The sequence below is a fragment of the Thermobia domestica genome, chromosome 6 (assembly GCF_964235325.1).
Source record: "Thermobia domestica chromosome 6, izTheDome1.hap1.1, whole genome shotgun sequence".
Lineage (NCBI taxonomy): Eukaryota > Metazoa > Arthropoda > Insecta > Zygentoma > Lepismatidae > Thermobia > Thermobia domestica.
In genome coordinates this window covers 13,485,469-13,506,974 of record NC_137459.1, presented here as the reverse complement: position 1 = coordinate 13,506,974, position 21,506 = coordinate 13,485,469, and the positions used below count along the sequence as shown (strand labels likewise).

Below are 21,506 nucleotides of genomic sequence, written 5' to 3'. Positions count from 1 at the left end.
GTCCAACGTTTTTGCACCGAGGCTAAGTAAGACAATGACAACGAGATAGATAATGAAGTAAATGGGGGAGGGGAATGGAATAACTCCCTGAGTACCAACGCAAATGTTTTTTCCAGGTCTTCATAAACCATACTTTGCTGGAGCTGGCAGAGATCGATCCAGGAACCCCAAGCACCGGAGGTGAGCGTTCTACTGCTCAGCGTTTGCAGGAACCCGCTAAGTGAATGTGAAATTGTTAATATTAGTATTAGTAATAATAATTGTAGTAAACAAAATATAGACTGATTTGTATTTTTGAGTTTTTTTTTTTTTTAACGTAAGTGTGTGCATTTCTTTATCTTTTCCCTTTCTTTCATCTTTTTGTATGTTTAGTTGCCTGATATACTTTTCTATTGGATTTGATGGAGTCTTTCTCTTCCCAGGAATAGCAATATTTGTAACACTTCCGGCGAGGGATTGGACGTCGCCTCACCTTTTGACAATCAACGAGTCGACCTTTCCGAGGTCGTGGCAGACTGATTGTGGGCCCGCTCGGACCGGCTCGGCTTGTATCGGTTCGTATCGGACCAGCTGTCGCGGGCGGGAAACCTCCGGTGCCGTATTGTAGCAAAAGAGTGAATCGAGTGCTGTCAACCAACCACAATCCGATTTGCATACGTGGTAGCCTTCCCTTCAACCAACTACAGTCCAGGGATGATTAATTGTGGAGACCACCCCTCGACCATGCGAGGAAGCTGAGGTCCAGTGGCAGACAGCGTGGGACCTCCCACCTCACCTGGCGGCTAGGCCAGACCATCTCAACCCGGCGAACAGGTAGGTACCTTTCTCTGATAGTCACACTTTAAGTTGTTAAACACTGCTTTTATACAGTACTAGGACTTTATTAGCATTGTCTTCCATTGTTGGTCGAACTCTTCCAAGTAGTGTCACCTGACTTGGAGGTGAAGTTGTCTGCGGACTTTCTCAATGAATTTCTTCAGCTGTTGTAGACTGGCCGGAGGGGAAACGTGTTCCACAACTTCCGCGGTGGTCATTCTAACCCAAAAAACAAGACGAAGAATATAAACACTCACAAAAAAATGAATCGGAACTACTTGATTCAGCTGTCGTCCAGCAATTGCCTGTTGCACGTCAATTGATTGACCAGTGAACGTGATGCAGACTTATGCATTTCAATAATGGTACCTGGGTGTTTCTAGTTTTGTGTCATTTACGGAACTGTTGAATGAAGGATTTTTTTTTTTTTTTTTGTATTTGTGTAAGAAGTCAAACAAGTTTCACATCGGGAGTGCTCCCGACTAAAACTGCACGCGCGAACTACCGTTATATGTTCTTTAATCCGACAGTTTTTTTTATACATATTCTCAGGAATCACTATCCGATATGTTTATAATGCATAATAATATAGTGCATACTCGGATTTTAAACACAAATTGAAAAGGAAAAGACTAATCAAACCTTCTATAAGAATCCAAAAATTGTTCGATATTGTTCACTAAAGTATTGAACGTGCGTTTGAGATTTCTATTTACCGCAAAATAACCATAAAATGACTACAGCATTCTATAATTCCGTTAGGGCAGTCAAATTTTGAGGTAAAGTGCACTTAATATACCACACAATATAATTGTAATATATTACAAACCTTATACAACATTAGACGAAAGGAAAAATAAAGAGAAACACTTTATTATTTGTTAGAAATAAAGCGAAAATATTTATATATAAACCATTTCTTAACTTTTATATTTGATTTTAATTTGAGATATAATGGTATAGAAATTAACTATACAAAGTTTAGATCTACACTTACACGATCGTGCTAATTTGGGTTTTCTCTCGAGTAAGCAATTATCTTTTTCTCACTTTTCCTGAATAAAAAAAAAAAATCTGAGTTTTCTTTCGGGTGGTCGTATTTAGTCTACGCATTAAGCGGTAGGTTCATGTTTCATATTGCATAGGTGCTCAAAGTAACATTAAACTAAATAAAAGTTTAGACTAAAACTGCAGGCTTTTCTACAAATCAATTACTAGTTGTAAATATTGAGCGTATAACATTGAAACTGTGTCGATTTTAGTAGGCAAACGAAACTAATTTTAATACCTTATTCTCTTCTCCTGAATATGGAGTACCATTCAGTTAATGAAATTCCTGTGTTGATATAATTGTGAATTATAGCAACGTTTTATGAGTCATTTATAAATAACTAAACCTCATTACATTTCGAGGGAAAAAAAAAAACTTGTTAACAGTTAACTAAGTTTATATTTAGTTTATATTTTTCATTACAAAAGCGACGTAATATGCGAACCTGCAATTTAATGTCAGATTTCAATTACGTGTGAATCAAATGAACTCTCTGGTATCGAAGTCGCGAACAGTAATTAACAAAATTCAATTAACTATTATAAATATACTAATGGAACGCCTTATCAGTGGATTTCTATTATATTTATCTATTAGTTATTATTTTTTTTTCTTTTTTAGATATCCAATGTTCAATTTACTCACAGTTTCAAATTAAAATAATTGTGTTCTTCCATATTTCACACCGGTAATGCAATTAAATAGCGTTAAGCCAGTGTATGCTAAATGTGGTGTTTCCAACAGCTGCTGGAGGCATGGTGGCTCACTGGTAGAGCGCTTAACCTTGCTATATGGGGTTTCTAGTTCGATCCCCGGCCAAGTAAGTTTGTAGTGGACAATTACGTGTTCGTGGCTTTTCTGAGGGTACTTCTGTTTCCTCCTACATTCTAATCCCACCGATCCCTCCAGCATTATTCACTTGCCTTAATTGTTCGCCTCGCTTAACCTAAAGGTCACAATCGTGGTACGTTAAACTGAAAGATTTCATTTCATTTCCAACCAGCTGTTCTTCTCCCGAAGTAAAATTACTTGCTCTCTCCCTTGTGGTAAACAAAACTCGATCGCATCAAAGTAAAATATTTTAAATTTATGTATGAAGATTATATAATACTTTATTTATTATATAAGATCTGGAATGTTTCTTGTATGTTATCGTATAGTCGTGTAGAAATATATTTCAGAATGTATTCCTTGCTGCTAACAATTTAGTTTGAAATGTGTTCTTAGATAGCAACAAAGTATCTGCTGGAGCTAGTGCCTTCATCATTTGTAGTATGAAAGCTTTGCAATCTATTTGGAGTCGATCAGGGACGCCTGCAGATCTTTTTGCAACCGGGAAAGGGAGGAGGGGCAATTACCGACACACAAGCGCAGTTGTGACTACACACACACACACCTTTATGCACGTGTGAATATTATACTTATTATTATAAACAACAATTTATTTACGTACGTTAAATATAAACATACAGTATTTAATAATATATAATATGTTAAAAATGTTATAGTATGTATGTAAAGAAATATGTATGTGTTTTGACATGCATTTCGAATAACTGAACCCCTTTGAATATCCAGGGAAGAACAATTGATCCTGCTCTCTATCAGTGGCGGTAATGGACTCAATATTCTTTTTTTTTTTTTTCGGAAATGCAGACTTGATTATATTAAAAGTTGAGGTTGAATTTCTTGTGTGGCTGATATCACGATTGACTTCAAAATAGATCCACAGGTCTTTTGTTTTTGTATGACATAATCATTCCTTTAACTTATTAAATAATGTATTATTTTGAATATTGTTCAATTCATACGATACTTGTCTACTTACATTTGATTTTCTATTTTATTTATTTTTTTTTAGTTTTAACACTGCTTGCACTAAGTTTCACACATCGTACTTTACTAAAAGATTTATTTTTTTTTTTTTATCGGCACCTTTGAATATTTGGAAACCTGAAATGTTTTGAAACTGTGAAAATACAATATGATACTCTTTGTGTGTACTTCAGCTTGTAAAGCTGACACATTCTACCTCCATTGTCAGTTTTGAGTACTCCTTTGTCATGCATTTCCTTTATGTAACAATGCACATGTTATCGTTCTATTTGCTTTGTAAAGATTAAATTCACAAACTAGCTTGCTCCATGCCTTAACATGCCGAAAACTTCATAGCTGCAGACGCAAAGATAGCCATCTTAATGTAAAAGCCCTCGGTGTCATATTATGTGAAAACAATTGAAACCGGAATATTGTTAACCGAATCCCTAAGTTCCTTCCTTGTATTAGTTTCAAGCTTCTTATAGGTCTGTGGGTCTAAATAGTGTTCGATCTCATATGACAAACGTTTTTCTTTCACTAATACATTTGGTCACATCTATGTATTGTTCTTTATGGTTTAACTTTCTCTATTCATCAAATGAATCATACCATTTTTGTTTTGATTTCTTCCTTACTTTTTGTTTTGTTTTGCAAACCCCTGCGAGAGTGAACGCGCAACTTTTACAACCATAAAAATTACAACAAACAAACCTATTCATGTTTATTTTTTTTTATTCGATATTAGTCATGATGACATGTTTTATACACAGTACTAGTTCCTCTTGAGTTGCTTAATCTGTTTATACTTTCTTCGTGTTTTCTAAATTATTATTATTATTATTATTATTATTATTATTATTATTATTATTATTATTATTATTATTATTATTATTATTGACTTAATAATAATATCTGTTCCCATGTTTCTCTCATTACTATCTCGATTTTATTGCTGTGTATTCTATATTGTTTGCATTAATTTTGAAGTCACGCAATAGGGGCATTAGATCATTTAACGTTGACCATTTCACCTATAATTGTTACCAACGATCACCTAAACGGGATAAGCGATTCAGCACAACAAATTATTATTTTACAATTTACTTTACCACTTATTTTACGAATTGGTTTAGAAAACATTGGTCAGAGTTAGAATCATGAAAATATTCTAAATAAACAATATTTATTGTAAACAAACAATAAATGGGAAAATCATTTAAATGCGAAAATATTAGAAACGAGTTCCAGTAGTACAGGATTTTAATACATAAAATTGATGTGCAGTACTATTTTGTTTGGAAAATAACAAACTTTTTGTTTCACTATTTATCTCAAGGACTATTCTGGCTTAACCAAATCGTGAGTATATTTGTGAATAGTGCAAGTTTGATTTCTGCTGGGACACAGAACTCTTCATGTTGACTATACGTGGTAAGAAAACTCAGAGATTAATAGAATTAAGACAGCGAAGTCTGGTCGAGAAAGCCCTTTCCGTTGGACAACAATAAACAATCAAACAAAACTCTGGTGTAGAAAGCCAGCAATAAAGACGATAGGAACTGATGCTATAACCACACTAATCGTCTGACGAGATGAAGTCGTTTGTAGCCTGCAATCACACAAACGAATCACTGACATGTCTTTCAACAAGCAGCTCATTATCGTATTTATGAGAATGCAGCTATTCTGTTTGTGTTAAGCTTACTTATTAATACTGAAGCCTTGCATTATTGTTTTACTCTAATTCTAACAGTATTAAATTAAACATACTACTACTGTAATTTGTCTCCTCATTTGTTAGGAAACGTATATATAAAGGTAACTTAGAAAGTTTTGTAGCTTTTTCACCCACTATCTTCGAATAGCGATATGTCACCTAAAACGTACTTGGAATATCAAAAAGAGACCCCATCAGTAGAGACACGATTTTGTGGTAAACAAGAATTCTTAATTTCGTTATAAAAATACGCATAAGGCGGGATAAAATCGGCGAATAAAAATTCAATGTAAGAACACTATTTTCCTTGGCAATTTCAATTGGTTACATTTTATTTCACATTAATTTCCACTCATCAATCATCATGACATAAGCTCAAGCATGACTATATTAAACAATATTTGAGGTTTAAAAAAATGGCACTAAGAATCCTTATTGAATAAAAGTATCATTTACAGAAAAAGAAAAAAAATCTTCAGTGTTCACAGTTTGCTTATGCAAATAACACGTAAGCATTGTTTCAAGTTTTCTGGTGTTAAATTTGTTCTTTTGTCGATCATTGTAAGGAAGCTATCTCCACATAAACATTCGAGACTGATATATACACTCATGTCCAAAATTATTGTCGCATATCTATAACTGTCTTCTTGTAAGAATATAATTTGATAATGATTTTGTAGGGTACTTTTAATACTGATATTATGTGTATAATCGGGAAATGTATATTTGTGGTAAATTCCAAAGGAAAATAATTATAAATAAGAAAATTATAATGAGTAAAATAAAATGTTGCTAAATGGACAAGAAAATTTTTATTTTCGTTTTATTGTTCTTATTTACTGCTCTTTTTACATGAAATTTACCACATACATGTCTTTGCTGATTTTACACATACTAACATTATAAGAATTACCGGCCGAATTCGTTATCAAATTATATTCCTAGAACAACATATTTATAGACATACGACAATAATTTTGGACATGGATGTACATTAGTTGGGAGTCTGAATGTGCATTTAACTGGTGGTAAAAGTGAGGGGAGGGGGGACGCGGGAGGACGTTCAAAGGTCTACTTCCACAAAATATCTATGACATATCTCCACTTCCTAAAAGAAAAAAAATGCAGTGGTCAAAAAGTAACGGAGGACGGCGTAATATTATCATCCGTCCCCCTACTTTTTCAGATCCACTTTTTCCCCTGCGTCTAACATACCTCGCAACACTCCTTCCACTTTGCCAGTAGATACCATTTGGAGCTCATTTTGTAACTGTTAATTTCAAAAATTCATGTTGGTCTTTTTTTTTGTCAAAAATGGGAATGTTCATCACGTTGCTAGTAATTGTCAAATAATGGTAATGAATAAATCGGAAAAGCGTCGAAAATTTCGTAAATTTCGTGGAATATCGAGACTTGTTGCACATTTCGCTAATTTGACAGAATTTCGCGTTTAATCGTGAGTGTTATATGGCCTAACAAATAGTGAAAAAAGTATATATTTTAGGTACACAACATTTTCATACAAAACTGATTCATTTCGCGTTTTCGAGTGTCGCCAAAAAAAAAAATAAATCGTGTCTTTACCCATCAGCATCGACGACACCTGCCAACGTTCTGGTAGGCCATGAATTCCATCGCCGTAGAACTTGATGGGCCGTGAAGCGAAGGAAGTATCAAGTGTATCTTGCACCTCTACTAGGGATTTGAACTTGCATCCTCTAAGGTGATGATCCGAGGAATGGAACATGTGATAATCGGACGGTGCAATGTGAGGGGAGTATGAAGGATTCAATAGTGTTTCCCATCCAATTCGTAAAATGGTGTCCCGGGTCATCCTAGCTACGTGGAGCTTAGCGTTGTCCTGTAACAGGAGGACCCTTTTACAATTCAGAATTAAATGGACAAGAAAATTTTTATTTTCGTTTTATTGTTCTTATTTACTGCTCTTTTTACATGAAATTTACCACATACATGTTTTTGCCGATTATACACATACTAACGTTAAAAGAAATACCGGGCGAATTCGTTATCAAATTATATTGCTACAACTACATATTTATAGACATGCGACAATAATTTTGGATATGAGTGTACATTCCTCGTTGCTCCTCGAAAAACCGCTATGTGCTAAATTGGCAACTCTCCAGGAGTCCTAGCGCAATCTTTAAATGATAATAACTCCCAACTTAATGAAGAAGATAAAAACTTCGTTTAGATGTCAAATTTAAAGCTAATATATGTGTTAAGCGTTAGAAGTCATTGTAGGTCATATAGTGGTAGCTCGTAATTTTTAAATATAGCTCGAGATTTGTCCAAAATTTAGTTTCGTTCGTTTCTCTGTATTTCTTTTATGGCGAATATCTTTGAAAGCATTCCAGATATGGATAACGTTTTGAAATAAACGTTAGGGGTTAGAATGTGAACCATTTCAATACCATTAATCTATCTTTTGATTTTACGTATCACGTGGTGGTGTTTTCAATCTTCAATATAATGAAAGTCCAGAACTCCCTCTTGGCTAAGCTGTTAGTGCATGGACCTTTGGTATGGGTGAGTGGGGTTCGATTCCTGGCAGGAGGTCATGTGGTTCGTATCCCACTTTAACCTGTAGGTCCACGTGTCATATAGCCTTACTGCTGGAAGGGACGCTAAGCACAAAATCAATCAAATCAAATAATGCAAGCCTAGTAAGTTTATGCTAATGGGGTATAATAACCCAGAACTAATTGCAACAGAAATCGTTATTATGTTATTTTCAGTTTTAACAATAACATAATAAAACAGTAAAGCAGTGTACATAAGGAAACACCTTCAAAATGGTGGATACAATACGACGGGTACTTTGTTATTTCTTACCACAGTATTTGGCGAAAAAACTTTAAAAATTTGAGAATATCTGTTTCTTTGCTATAATATTTTTGTGTCTATTGGTGCCAGAACCTCTGTACCAGCTGCAACAGAATGAAAACAAAATGAATGCATTCTGATGTGTATGTAAGTTGTATTTAAAAACTAGATTACTTGGTGCTCTACGAGGAAGGAGTTGAATAACAGGAGTTCTAAAAATACAGGGTTTTCATAAAGTCTGGACGGATTTAATTTGCTTATAATTTTCACAAAAATGCTCATAATGAAATGAAATAAAGTGCAAACGGTAGCGGAAGAATTAAATTTTTAGTTGACAACACTGTTAGATAAGCGGCAACTCTGAACACGTTGAGAGAGGGAGAGGGGTGAGACAGTTCCTTGACGAGAAATTCCCTAACCGATGGATTGGCCGCGGTGGCCCGACCGCTTGGCTGCCAAGATCACCCGACCTTACCCCCTGCGACTTCTGGCTTTGGGGTCATGTGAAAACGGAAGTTTATGCAAAGAAGCCAAGTGGTTTCGAGAACTTAAAGGACAAAATCAGGGCGTCTGTGGCTGACATTTCGGATCAAACACAGCGGAATGCTGTGAGTGGATTCCAGCGCCGCCTACGCGAATGCGCCCAGTTGGAGGTGAATGAACTGAGCTGGTGCAGACTACAGTTAAAAATTTAATTCTTCCGCTACCGTTTGCACTTTATTTGATTTCAATGTGGGCATTTTTATGTAAATTATAAGCGAATTAAATCCGTCCATACTTTATGAAAACCCTGTATAACAATGTTACACCTACAATAATCATATTTTAAAATTTACAAATATGTACTCCTGAATATACTCTTCTTACTGCTCAGACTCTTTAGTAGTCAGTGAACTGATGTAGCTTAGATTGCAGCAGTCAGCACAGGCAGAACTGCAACTCAAGTTGTTCTTTCTACATTTACGCTTTTAGTATAGCATGCTGTTTTACGTTTACACCCTCTCATGGACAGGAAGCGTTCTGGTGCAGAGGAAGATGTCACTATTACGAATTGCAGCTTATTTACTTGGCAAACCCATCCGAAGTCCTCAGATTTAGAACTTTTGCTATTTCCCATCCAACTTTGCACTTGATAGAAGACTCTTAATAATTGGTACTGCAAGATATGCTTAAATGGTCGAAAAGATCTTCCCCTATCACAACAGTACTTGTTTCCTTTGAATAATGAACAGGTGTTGTAGCAATCATCCCATCGGCATCACCGTCCGCATGTTAAACTTCAAAACCAGAACTAGTCAAGGGGCTGCGGTGGCTCAGTGGTAAAGTGTTCACCTCTGGTGCATAGGGTCCTTGGTTCGATTCCAAGTCGCGCCAAGTGAGCTTTGTAGTGGACAAACACATAGTGCGTGGGTTTTCTTGGGGTTCTCCCGTTTCATCACACTTTCTTCAGTCCACAAGTTCATTTATCGTCATCATGGTCTCCTTTAGCCAAGCGAGCATAATCGTAGGACGTAAAATTTAAAGATTCTATTTCAGTTTTTTTTTCTTCAGAACTAACCAAATATTTACAAAACATGTTAATAAAAGGTTGTTTATTCGCTTTATTTTGCAAGAAATTCTCCTTCTTGGTAAGGAAATGTATGATTTTTGATAAAACTACCGTAGTGTATGCTCTTCCTGCACTTCGTCTTTAATAGATGGATTCTCATACCCATCAAAACAACAGCAGAGACATAAACTTTTTTCTTCATGTATTGAAGATATTTCTCACAAATTTGTTGGTAAGATTCTGCAGAGGTCTATCACTTGTCGGCATGATGTATTTTGTCGTTTTCCACATTGATTCTGCTAACTCAGACTTACGAGATACTCTCATGAAACCATAAAAGTCAAACATTCATGGTACACAAAGCTCATGCTGAAGCATTGTTTCAACATCTACATCTATAAACTTAGCTGGAAGAAGAAAACCCTGGAAGCTTGTTTGTGAATCAATATGTACTTGTTCACCATGTAAAAGCCTCACAAAATGTTCTGCCTCCATTCCTTAACTTTTTCTACGTTGATGTTCTCCGCTGCAACCACTTCGTTGGCAACGTTTCTCAACACTCTATTTCCATTATTAATAAATGGGTTTCCATCTTGGAGGAATGAAAATATAGCTTGCAAATCTTCGTTCATTCGGGAATTTAAACACCCTCTGTGTTCATCACTGGTGCGGTACTTTATCGATATCAATTCCTGCATAGCAGTATTAATATCTGAGCATAAAGGCATGGATAGGATCGAAAGGTTGGCGTTGCGTCTCATATCAAATTCTCATCCATGAGTTTGGCTTTCAACAGATTTTATACTTCTCATTAGAACTTTTCAATGGCTACGTCTGTTGCAACTACACCCCAGAAAGTTTCTGTTCTACAAACTACGTGTACAAAATGTCCATCAGCAATATTTTTGGATGTATTGTCTCGAGCTCTAGCGTCTACTGATGATGTATATACATAGATTTTGTATAGTTCTTGTTCCAGGATGCAAATATGGAAGGATGCTTTGACAGATTTGAAGGTAAAACATACGCTGACCAGTCCTCTTTACTTGGATAAATGTCCTCATTATGTCAATCATGTCCATGTAATGAATCCAGAGACAGGACATGCAATTCACCGTTCTAAGTTCTCTTCATTTTCCCATAAAATTTAGTTTTTATCCTACAAAGTTCAATGTTGCTCATGGGCGTATGCAGTGCTTCCTTTGATAAGACTTCATGGTACATTGTAAGAACGTCTTTGAAATCTTCTAAATTTATCTCGGATTTTTCATTACCATTAAACGTGCACTAGGACAGAAGAGCACTAAATGCATTGTCAACAAGCAAGTGTCCTCCCACTGCTCTGGAAACAGTTTTTCCCGACAATATGTTAGCAATGCTATGGGAAACATATATCTGCTCAAGTGTTTCGTGTGAACCTTTAAATGTTATAGCTTGATCTAAATGGTATGGTTGAACTTCGTTACATTGAAATTCAAGAGTTGAGTAGATGTACGAGCGACAAGTTGGATCCATGTCAATAATCGGTAGAAAGAGAAAAGTAGATTTTCCAGTTCATCGTTAACAGCTTGCATAAATCCCGACCTAAGTGGCCATGATATTTTCCATAGCAGATCAAGACAACACATAGTGTCGCTAATCGAATTTTCAGGCAAGATTCCACTCTTAACACCTGCCGTACCAATCCTCCTTTTGCGATAATATTATATTGTAATATTGTTAATTTATTTTACGTCTTTTAATATTATCTTTGCTCTGGGAGGAACCGTGTTTTCATATTGAATACTGGAGTATATATTTTTATCGTTCCCATGCCATGAAACGTTTTTTTTTTTCGTCTAGACTTAGAATATCATGATCTACATTATCTGCAACAAACACCACTGATTGATCTGGGTGCAGAGTATGATTCTCTCTTTAATTGGTTAAAGGGGTACACATTTAAACTTCTTATCCTCAGTATATAAAACGTAAAACCCGGGTTGATGTGGTGCATCGATCAGAAAGCGAGGTCCAAATTGGTGATGGCATTACACACCTAAACTACGCTGAATAGACATTATAGTAATTCGTGATCGAGTTGCTTGGGTAATAGATTTTCCAATTGTAACCGCTTTCCGGATCTGCCCCCTCCTGTCCCAGCAACGAGTACTTTGAGGAGATCTGAACTACTCTAGCCCCTAAGATGTTTGACAAACTTGCTGAAGTTTCATCAGTTTGTGCTCGCCTAATCTAACCTAACCTAATCTAATTATATTAACATTAGAGTACTTTTTGTCGAGAATCAACATGCACAGTCTGTCGAACACACTTAACGATATGTTCACCGTGTTCTTCGCTTGCACTGTTTATTCTAACAACTCTCTTTGCGCCGGGAACATTCTCTGGTTTCAGATTATCATCCGCTGGGTTCCCACAAATAATACAATTCGCTGTTAAAAATATTTAATCACTTTAAAATTTGTAAGAGATAATAAGTGTACAGTGATTTCAAATTGTGAAAGCATGCTGATGAAAAAGTGGGCAATATTTCTTTTATTCTAATTTTGATAGTGATTATCTCGTCTAATCAAAGTATTTCAGCTTCCTCTACCAAAGCATGCATTGCAAACTGGATCTACTAAATCACAACGTTCTGCTGCTTCCTCTATGGCATAAATCAATTTCAGCGTTGTTAGTTTACGACATTCAGTCAAAAATCAGTGTTTTTAATTTGTTAATAGCAAATCCCCAGTCGTGTCGGAAGCGCTGAGATCCACAAATTAGACAAAAAAAAAACTAGATTATTTATATTTTCCTTCTGTAGATAGTGATCACTTTTTATGTAATATTAAAAGAAAACATTACCAAAATTTAAAAAAAAAATGTAATCTTTTCCATCAGGGTGATAAATGCAAAACAGTTATTCGGCAAGAATTGCGAAAAAATCATGTTAAATACCCGCCATAGTTGTTCCCCTTATGTATATATATTTTTTATATTTTTATCATATTGTTGATAAAACTGAAAAGAACATAATGGCGCTATCTGTTGCAACTGTTGCAAATACTTCAGGGTTAGCTCCACTATTAGCGTAAGCTTACTGGATTTGCGTTATATTGAAGGTCGAGAACACAACACCGTGAAGGATCTCAGTCAATTTTTAAGATACATTAATGATATTCGTACCATTGGAAAGAAGTTCTGCTTCTTCACGTTTGTTTTAAAATGTTTTTCCATCACTATAACGATTTCGTTGATATATGCCAGGAAAAATACATTGAAACGAACGAAACTAAATTTTGGGCAAAGTATGCGCCATATTTAATTGCTGCTATGGAGATAATCAACAATGGCTTGTAACACTTAATGCATATAATAATTTCAATTTGACACCTAAACGAAGTTACTACCTTCATTGATTGAAAATTTATCCTCATTTAAAGTTTGTATTATGACTCCTTACCGCCGTCATATTGATCCGCCATTTTGAAGGTGCTACCCTACAGAAGTGGAAAAATTCCCGATCTGGACCACTTTCTATCAAATTTTTAGTGTTTTTTGGAACCATATCTAGTAACTTTTTGTAGTATTTTATGGCCTCTTTTTCAATGCTAAAAAGGAGTATGAGGGTGTATTTGTTCTTTTTTATGACTCTATATAACGTAAGACCATGAACATTTATTTTCGCAACACATAGCACAGCTAATAAAAGACTATGTCTCACTTATTTTTCAATCACTATTTAACATGAGACTATGAACACATTTTCCAACTTCTATGTAACATATCAAAAAATACACAGAGACTACGAACATGTAGGAAAGCTGGTAAAAGAGTATAGCGTAATTTTAATCACTATTTAACATAGCACATATTACATAAGACTACGAACATCTATTTTAGCAGCTCTCCTATGTATAAAAGAGTATAGCTTATTTTTCAACCCCTCCACCCCTACTTAACATAGCAGAGATTTGACCAGGTATAGTAAACTTCTTTCAACCCCTATATAACATAGCTGAAATTACACAGAGACTACGAGCACGTAGCAGAGCTAATAAAAGAGTTTGGCTTATTTTTCCACCCCTATTTTAACATAGCAAAAATTACTTAAGACAATGAAAACAGAGACTACGGACACATATTTTAGCAGCACTCCTATGTAACATAGCAAATACTAATAACATAAAAGAGAATAATGGGGGGTGTACTTGTTCCCTTTTATTAACCCCCTTTTTTTTGTAACATAGCATATAACACATAGCACTATGAACACAGATAATACGAACGCATATTTTAACAGCACTCCTATGTAACATAGCAAAGACAATAAACACATCTATGGCATACCGCAACCCTTATATAACATAGTAGATATTACACAAGAAAGGCTACATAATATTAGACTATGAACACATTTTCCAACCCTATTTAACATAGCAGAGATTTGACCAGGTATAGTAAACTGTTTTTAGGACACATTTTTAGGGGTGTACTCGTTCTCTTTTATGACCACTTTTTTGAACTCCTATTTTAACATAGCAGAAACTACACAGAAACTACGAACACCTATTTTCGCAACCCCTATGCGTAAGAGTATGGCTTATTTTTTAACCACTACTTAACACAGCACAGATTACAACCCCTATTTAATACAGCTGAGAATATGAACTAATAGCAGGAGTATATTCGTTCCCTTTTATCAACCCCCATGTAACAAAGCAGAAAATTACACAAGCATTCATCAAGTACCTCATGTCCCAAAAGTACTGATCATCGAGGACAATTTATAAACATACAGAAACTTAAGTCTGCGCCAATGGGTTAAGAAACACTTTAAGTAGTAGGGAAATTGATCTTGGATACTTTGATAGTCCACTGTGTTTTCCTCCTTGAAGCTTAAGGTGTATTTCTAACACTGAGATGTTGGTCTACAACGGATACATAATCATGTATAGTCTTTGAAATGAAATGAAATCTTTAAGTTTTACGTCCCACGGTTATGCCGGTTAGGCTAAAGGAGACGGTGATGATGAGAGATGAGTGAAATGGTGGAATGGGAGGAAACGGGAGAACCCCGAGAAAACCCACGAGCACGGTGTTTGTCCACCACAAAGTTCACTTGGCGGAGGCTGGGATCGAACCCGAGAACCCAAGCACCAGAGGTGAACGCTCTACCACTGAGCCACCGCGCCCCCCTCATGTATAGTCTCACGGGAACTCTATGTTTTTGGGAGCCAAAGTTGTCAAAAAAAAACTTCCTTGTCTTTTCAGTATATGCGACGTGTATCTACATTTAACAGCTAACTCACCTTTTTCTGTGATCGCAATCCTCTATTCAATCTCTCTCTCTCTCTCTCTCTCTCTCTCTCTCTATATATATATATATATATATATATATATATATATAACCCTTAAAAGTACTGAGGAAGGATCAGTTTTGGTCACGTGTTCAAATTTTAAATTTTTTACAGGATAAAGTATTTCCTAAGATCTCTGACTTTTTACGTTGTTGATTTGAATGTGACGTTCCCTTTCGTTAGTTTTGTATCACAATATTATTATTTTTTTTTTGTAAAAACAAAAAAAATAAGTGTTCATTTTTTATGAGCTGGTGTCATCCTTCATTGCTACTATGTATAACACATCTTTGTTTTCATTATTTTTCTTTTCAGTTTTCTTTTACATTCCACAACCTACATTGTTCTTTAAGTGTTACTGCTGTGTCTTATATAACTCGGAAGCTTACAAGAGTATTTTCTAGTGTTAGTTATATTAAGAGTTTAATCCTTTCTAGAGTGGTATTTCTGTATGCGTAGTATATACATGATGATTTATACATAACTTTTCAGAGGTTTCTGGCGGTAACGATCACTTAGAAACAGTTCGGGTAAATTTGAATCCCCCTAATTTTCGTCCTTAATTTGATGTTTATAAATAAGTAAATAAAGAAATCAAGTTACAAGAATAGCATTCTATCAGTGGAACTCACATAATCTTGAAGAAAGCTAACATGCTGACACATCTCGACGAGTTTGTTATGCATGCTAGATACTACAATGTGCAGATGTCTGGTTCGAGAGACTTTGGCCACTAAATTTGGGTTTGAACTTATTGACATCAACAAATTTCACGAAAAGAGAAATTTATCAAGTCTTGATGAAACTAATAAAGTTGTAGATGTTGACCTGGTTAGTGCGCATAGGAAATCTGTTTTGATGACAGCTATTCAACGAATCAGCTAGAATATAGAGCATTCACAAGGTACAGAGATGATACAAACAATTGCAAGGTATATTGTATTAAAGCCAGCTTCCAGTTCCTTGTAAAGATTCTCCATCAGACTTCTATACAAATAAAAATGTTGACAAAGTTTTTGTTGCGACGTTTGTTTAAAATCAACGAAGAACGGATTTTTCTTGCTTCCGTTACAATTACTTGTTAAAGAATCACAAACCGCAGATAAGAAATTTTAATTTGTTGACAATGTCTTCTACAGAAACAAAAGCGAAGAGATATTCACTATTGTGAAACATGTTTGTTGAAAACTATTTACTGTAGAATATAGTTGGAGTGGACACTAGTAAACACTTTAAGTTCAGAAACAGACTATTTCCGTATATATGTATCTGGAATTCCTTAAAATAAAGATTATTACTAAGTTTTGAAGCTATAATTGCCACTTCTAGAGATTCATAAACACCATTAGTTGAGCTTCCGCCTGCTACTTTGTTAGCATTCTTGCTTTTCATGCAAGATACTCCAGTTGCATTCCCGGTGGCAGTACTTTGGTTGCATCCGACATTAATCCATACCTTCTTATACTATATAACATCGGAGCTCCTCCGTGGCTAAGCGGTTAGCGTACGCGCCTTTGGCGTGGGAGACCCGGGTTCGATTCCCGGCGGGAGCTCATGTGGTTCGGATTCCACGTTAATCAGTAGGTCCACGTCTCATATAGCCTCGCTGCTGAAAGGGACGCTAAACTAAAATCACCTCACCTCACCTCACTATATAACATCGGTACTTGAAGATTAATATTTTATAGTTTTCCTGAGAAAGATGTCAAACGTAGTTACTTTGGTGCAAAATTATGAATTTTCATTTATCAATGTTTAATCCACTTATAAAAACTTAAAACGTATGTTTGTTTTCATCGGATATTTCCGTCTTTTTTTTTTAATAATCAGAGAGCACCTGTCTTAAAGACGTGAAAAGTCTCTTTCATATTATAAGCAAATTCATTCAGACGCATATTTTTATGAATGAATCTCCTTCTTCCTATCAGTTATATGCTGATCACGCCAGTGCGATTTGTCAAGGAAGCTTGTTTAATAACCGACCAAGCCATTGGCATACTTCGCATGTAACCTTGTGTTGCTGTATATGCAGTGATCGTCCACTTCAGGGGAATTGAGCCATTTCCTCATTCACACTTCCATTAATTCTAAACTGAAACGCTAAACATCAACAATAAGTGTTCTATTTGTTATAGTTATTAGTTGTTGTTGTTGTTGAAAATACAAGATAATATTATATAATTCGTAATACTTTCATTAACGATCAGTCTGTAAGTAGGAGCAAATTATGTTGTTAGTCTAATACAGGTGTTTAATAGGAATAAAAATATTTTTGCTAATTACTACTTTAGATAATTCTGACATGTGAGCTGAAACAACAATTTCTCTCTCTCTCTCCACACACAAACACACACACACACACACACACACACACATATATATATATATATATATATATATATATATATATATCAGTTTTCACTGCAGACCTTTCATATTGTTTCGTGCCACTTCTCTCCTTTCAACATTAAACATGAAATGGGAAGTCAGGATATGCATTCAGTCACTATATATATTGGCGCCAAGATAGCCCGCCCCCAAATGTCATCTCCTCTTTCTCGAAAACTATCAGGGTACAAACAAAGCTTTTTTTTCGGTACAAACGGTACAAACAATTTCCTTTCGAATGGTTTATTTAATTTTTTTCTGCTGTGATAGGGGGGTGGGCTATCTTGGCGCCAAGATACCCCCCCCTAGTTGACCTCTCAAGTAACTCTATTAGGAAAATGGTACAAACTGTACAAACGTAGTAGAAACGAATTATCTAGTCATTGTTTCAATTTTCTAAAGTGAGGGGAGGCTATCTTGCCATACGTGTAATTCGAGTCTCCAGACGAAGACCCGAAAGATACATAATTATGTATATTTTCGCTTTATTTTGACTTTTAGAATAGTTCTCCACAATCCCTGGGAGTTTTTTTTACAACCCGATATATATATATATATATATATATATATATATATATATATATATATATATATATATATATATATATATATATATATATATATATATATATATATATATATGCAGAATGTTTCAAAACAACAACGACAAATGTGATTCCTGACACCAGGATAAGACCAAAAAAAAAGTATAGATCAATCTGGATGCACAAATGCTTCCCTTCGGAGTTATAGGCTGCGAAAACGGGAAAAAGATGAAATTTAAAGGCCCATAGCTCCAATACTATGGGAGCTACCGTAGTCCAGTCAAGACTTCACTCAGGAACTTCAGTAGTACCCTATCCAAATATCCATGTTTCAAAATCCTAAGGTGCTCACGAACAATTTTTATAGAGGGAGTTTGGCTACGGGCATATAATTTGAAGTACTCACCAACTACCTCGTTAAAACTTTTTGCGGAAGACCGCGGGATTCTGAAACATGGATATTTGGATAGGGCACTAATGAAGTTACTAGGCGAAGTCTTGACTCAACTACGGTAGGTCCCATACTTTTGGAGCTATGTTCCTTTAAAGTTCTTTTTCTTCATGCTTCCGCAGCCTATAACTCCGAAGGGAAGCCTTTGTGCTCCCAGGTTGGTCAAATTCTTTTTCTTATCTTGGTGTCAGAAATCATCTCCCAAACGATGTCGGAGTTGTTTTGAAACACCCTATATATATAGGTTGTTTCGAAACAACTCCGACAAGGTTTCGGAGGTAATTCCTGACACTAAGATATATATGTTCCATCAGCTCATGATCGTAGGAATGAAGATTTACCATTAATCATTGCTATAGCCATCAAGTTCATAAAAAATACATAAATTCCATTTAAGACTTTACTTACATCTGCTTACTATTCTCTCTCTTTTAATTTGTTCTACTCATATAGAGCTATGTTATAGGTATCAGGTTAGGTTAGGTTAGGTTAGGTTATAGGTATCAGGGCCGGTAACATGGCCTTGTGATCCTTGTTTCCGTAAGGATAGATAGTTTGGTGGGGAATGGCCTAAACTGTGAGGGTTGATTTCAGTGATGTAATGATTGAACGTTTGGATGCTATACGCTAGACCATTCGTCCTTTCATAAATTTCGTTTGAATATACACTGGACTATAAAAATATTAGGTGTATACACCCCATTACTTACCTGGTTGATTTAACATTATGGTTTATGCACCCGCCAACTGCACCGAATTCAAATTCTTGTCGCAGTTCTCATCACATATTATTATTAAGCCCTGTTCTTTATAACCTCGGCGCTATATAATGACAAAAAATAGAAAAAGGATAGAACTCATGTTAACATTCTAAATTACATAGCATTCTCAGGGATATACGACATTGCATTTACACTCATTCTTTTAAAATGTAATATTTTCAGTAGAACTTTGTTTTCGTATACTCTCATCCCATATTTGCTCCTGTGTGCTAGCGCTCACCTTTCGCATTTATACAGTGCAAGGAAAAAATGTTTTTCTATTAATATAGTATATATTTTACTTTTAATTTCTATAATTTCCATATTATTATTCGTATCATATTTTTTTGACAAACACAAGTAAAATTTCGCCTTTCATTCCTAGCTCGCTACAAATAAAAAACTACATTTTCGAGAATCGTTAGACTGTGACGATTCACTACGAGTAAATGCTATTTTTCGCAACCACATAATACATTAGACCAAATGATACTTACCAGTCTATTAAAATGCTACAATACCAATAAAAACGTCTGAGCTCCAACCTCTAATTGTTGATTTCAAACCTTTGATATACGGTTATTTATGATTTCACGTAGGGATGCACGCGAGACGCGAGAAGTCTCGTCTCGTCTCGCGTCTCGTCTCGCATTTGCGAGACGAGACACGAGACGAGACTGAAAATTTTATGCGAGACGCGAGACGAGACTAAACCATGCGAGACGAGACGCGAGACGAGATTCAGTTAAGTCTCGCACGAGAAGTCTCGCAACATTTATGAATTACATGTGATTATATATTTAGTGATTTTACATTTATAGAATTTTCTAAGTTGAGCGTTAATGCCTCCAGGAACAAAAAAGTGATTGGGGCAATAGACATTTTATGAGATTTATTATTATTCAAGGTTGATTTTCAGAATTAAAGCCTTCTTTAGTTTCTAAACATCATTAAAAAAGAAAAGCTTTGTAAATTGGAAATTTATTACAACATCGATTTAGGACTTTGTTTTGCGACACAAACACATAAACGCGGGGGCGCACGAATACTAGAACTTCTGTTTTTTGGTCTGAAAAGCGAATAAGACTCCCTATTGCTGCAAAATGTGATATTTCTGTTTTTTTCACATTACTACTAGCGATTTATGTTGGGGGATGGCGGGGAAATCCCCTCTCGTCAAAGTTTATCCCGGGTCCGGCTCGCAGAAATAACATGATATTTTTACATGGAATAAGTATTTTCTTTCTATATATTTATCAAAAACATCCCCCTCTAGTTCGGAAGTTTAATTCAAACACTTTCTTGGTAGGATGGCCCTATAGGTTTGATGCGAGATAGTATGAATGGCCCTATATCTGTCAGTAATTTTATTTTCTAGATCTGGCAACACTATATAAGTTGAAAGCGAAAGTTGATAAAATGCGATAATGCAACATTGCTACAAGCGCTTTTGGTGGTATGAAAACATCTTTATAATGGAAAATCACCCTCAAGGAAACGACCAAAACGTGTAAATGTTGATAGTGGCAACGATATTTTAGAAGAGCCAAATATTGCTGGAGACCTCTAAGCTGGAAAACAATGTTGGATCCAGCAACAATTTATGCTGGTTTTGCTGTAAATTATGCTATTAACCCTTTGGGGATCCCATGGTACAATCTGTACCATACGGGATGTTTCATGGTACATTGCGTTATAACTCTCCTATTTGAGCTTTTTCGTCCGTTTTTTTTTTTTGTTTGTTTTTCAAGTCCAGAGGCATTGTAGAAGACCTTACGTATTGTAACACAAAGTGAAAAATGGGGGGTTGCGTAGCTCGAGAGGGCTAAAGCAACTGGGCAATGGTAGAGCAAATATATAACAAATAAAAGAACGGTTTCAAATTAGAGAATGGTAGCTTAAGGTGCGTGAAGGGATAGATGGTAGAGCAAGGGAATAGCAACTAAAGATTCAGTCTCACCCACACTAACAAGATGAGCAGGCCGGTGTCTGGTCCTTCTGAGGATGGTCTGGAATTCTCCGGCAGCCAAGTGAACCTTCGGTGAAGTAATACTGCGGTTAAGTTACCATCGACTGGTCTCCTCTCAGCAAGTCGACCCGCAAAATGACCAAGATCAAGCTTTCTCAAGTCTATTTGTTCCGACTGTCTCTCTGAACAGTAGTGATGTTCAGAGAGACTTACTTAGTAGTGATGCTTCCTAGTTGTGTCAGACCCTGGGTA

The 21,506-nt window shown here is 35.7% G+C and overlaps 1 protein-coding gene across 1 annotated transcript in view; it reads left to right on the top strand.

Moving 5' to 3' along the window:
* Positions 1-615: 615 nt before the first annotated feature.
* LOC145687848 (leukocyte elastase inhibitor-like) overlaps positions 616-21,506 on the top strand; it is a 313,393-nt gene continuing 292,502 nt past the window's right edge. Inside the window, exon 1 of the mRNA XM_081761317.1 lies at positions 616-813. The gene's annotated coding sequence lies outside the window, so the exon portion shown is untranslated. The remainder of the gene's footprint in view (positions 814-21,506) is intronic.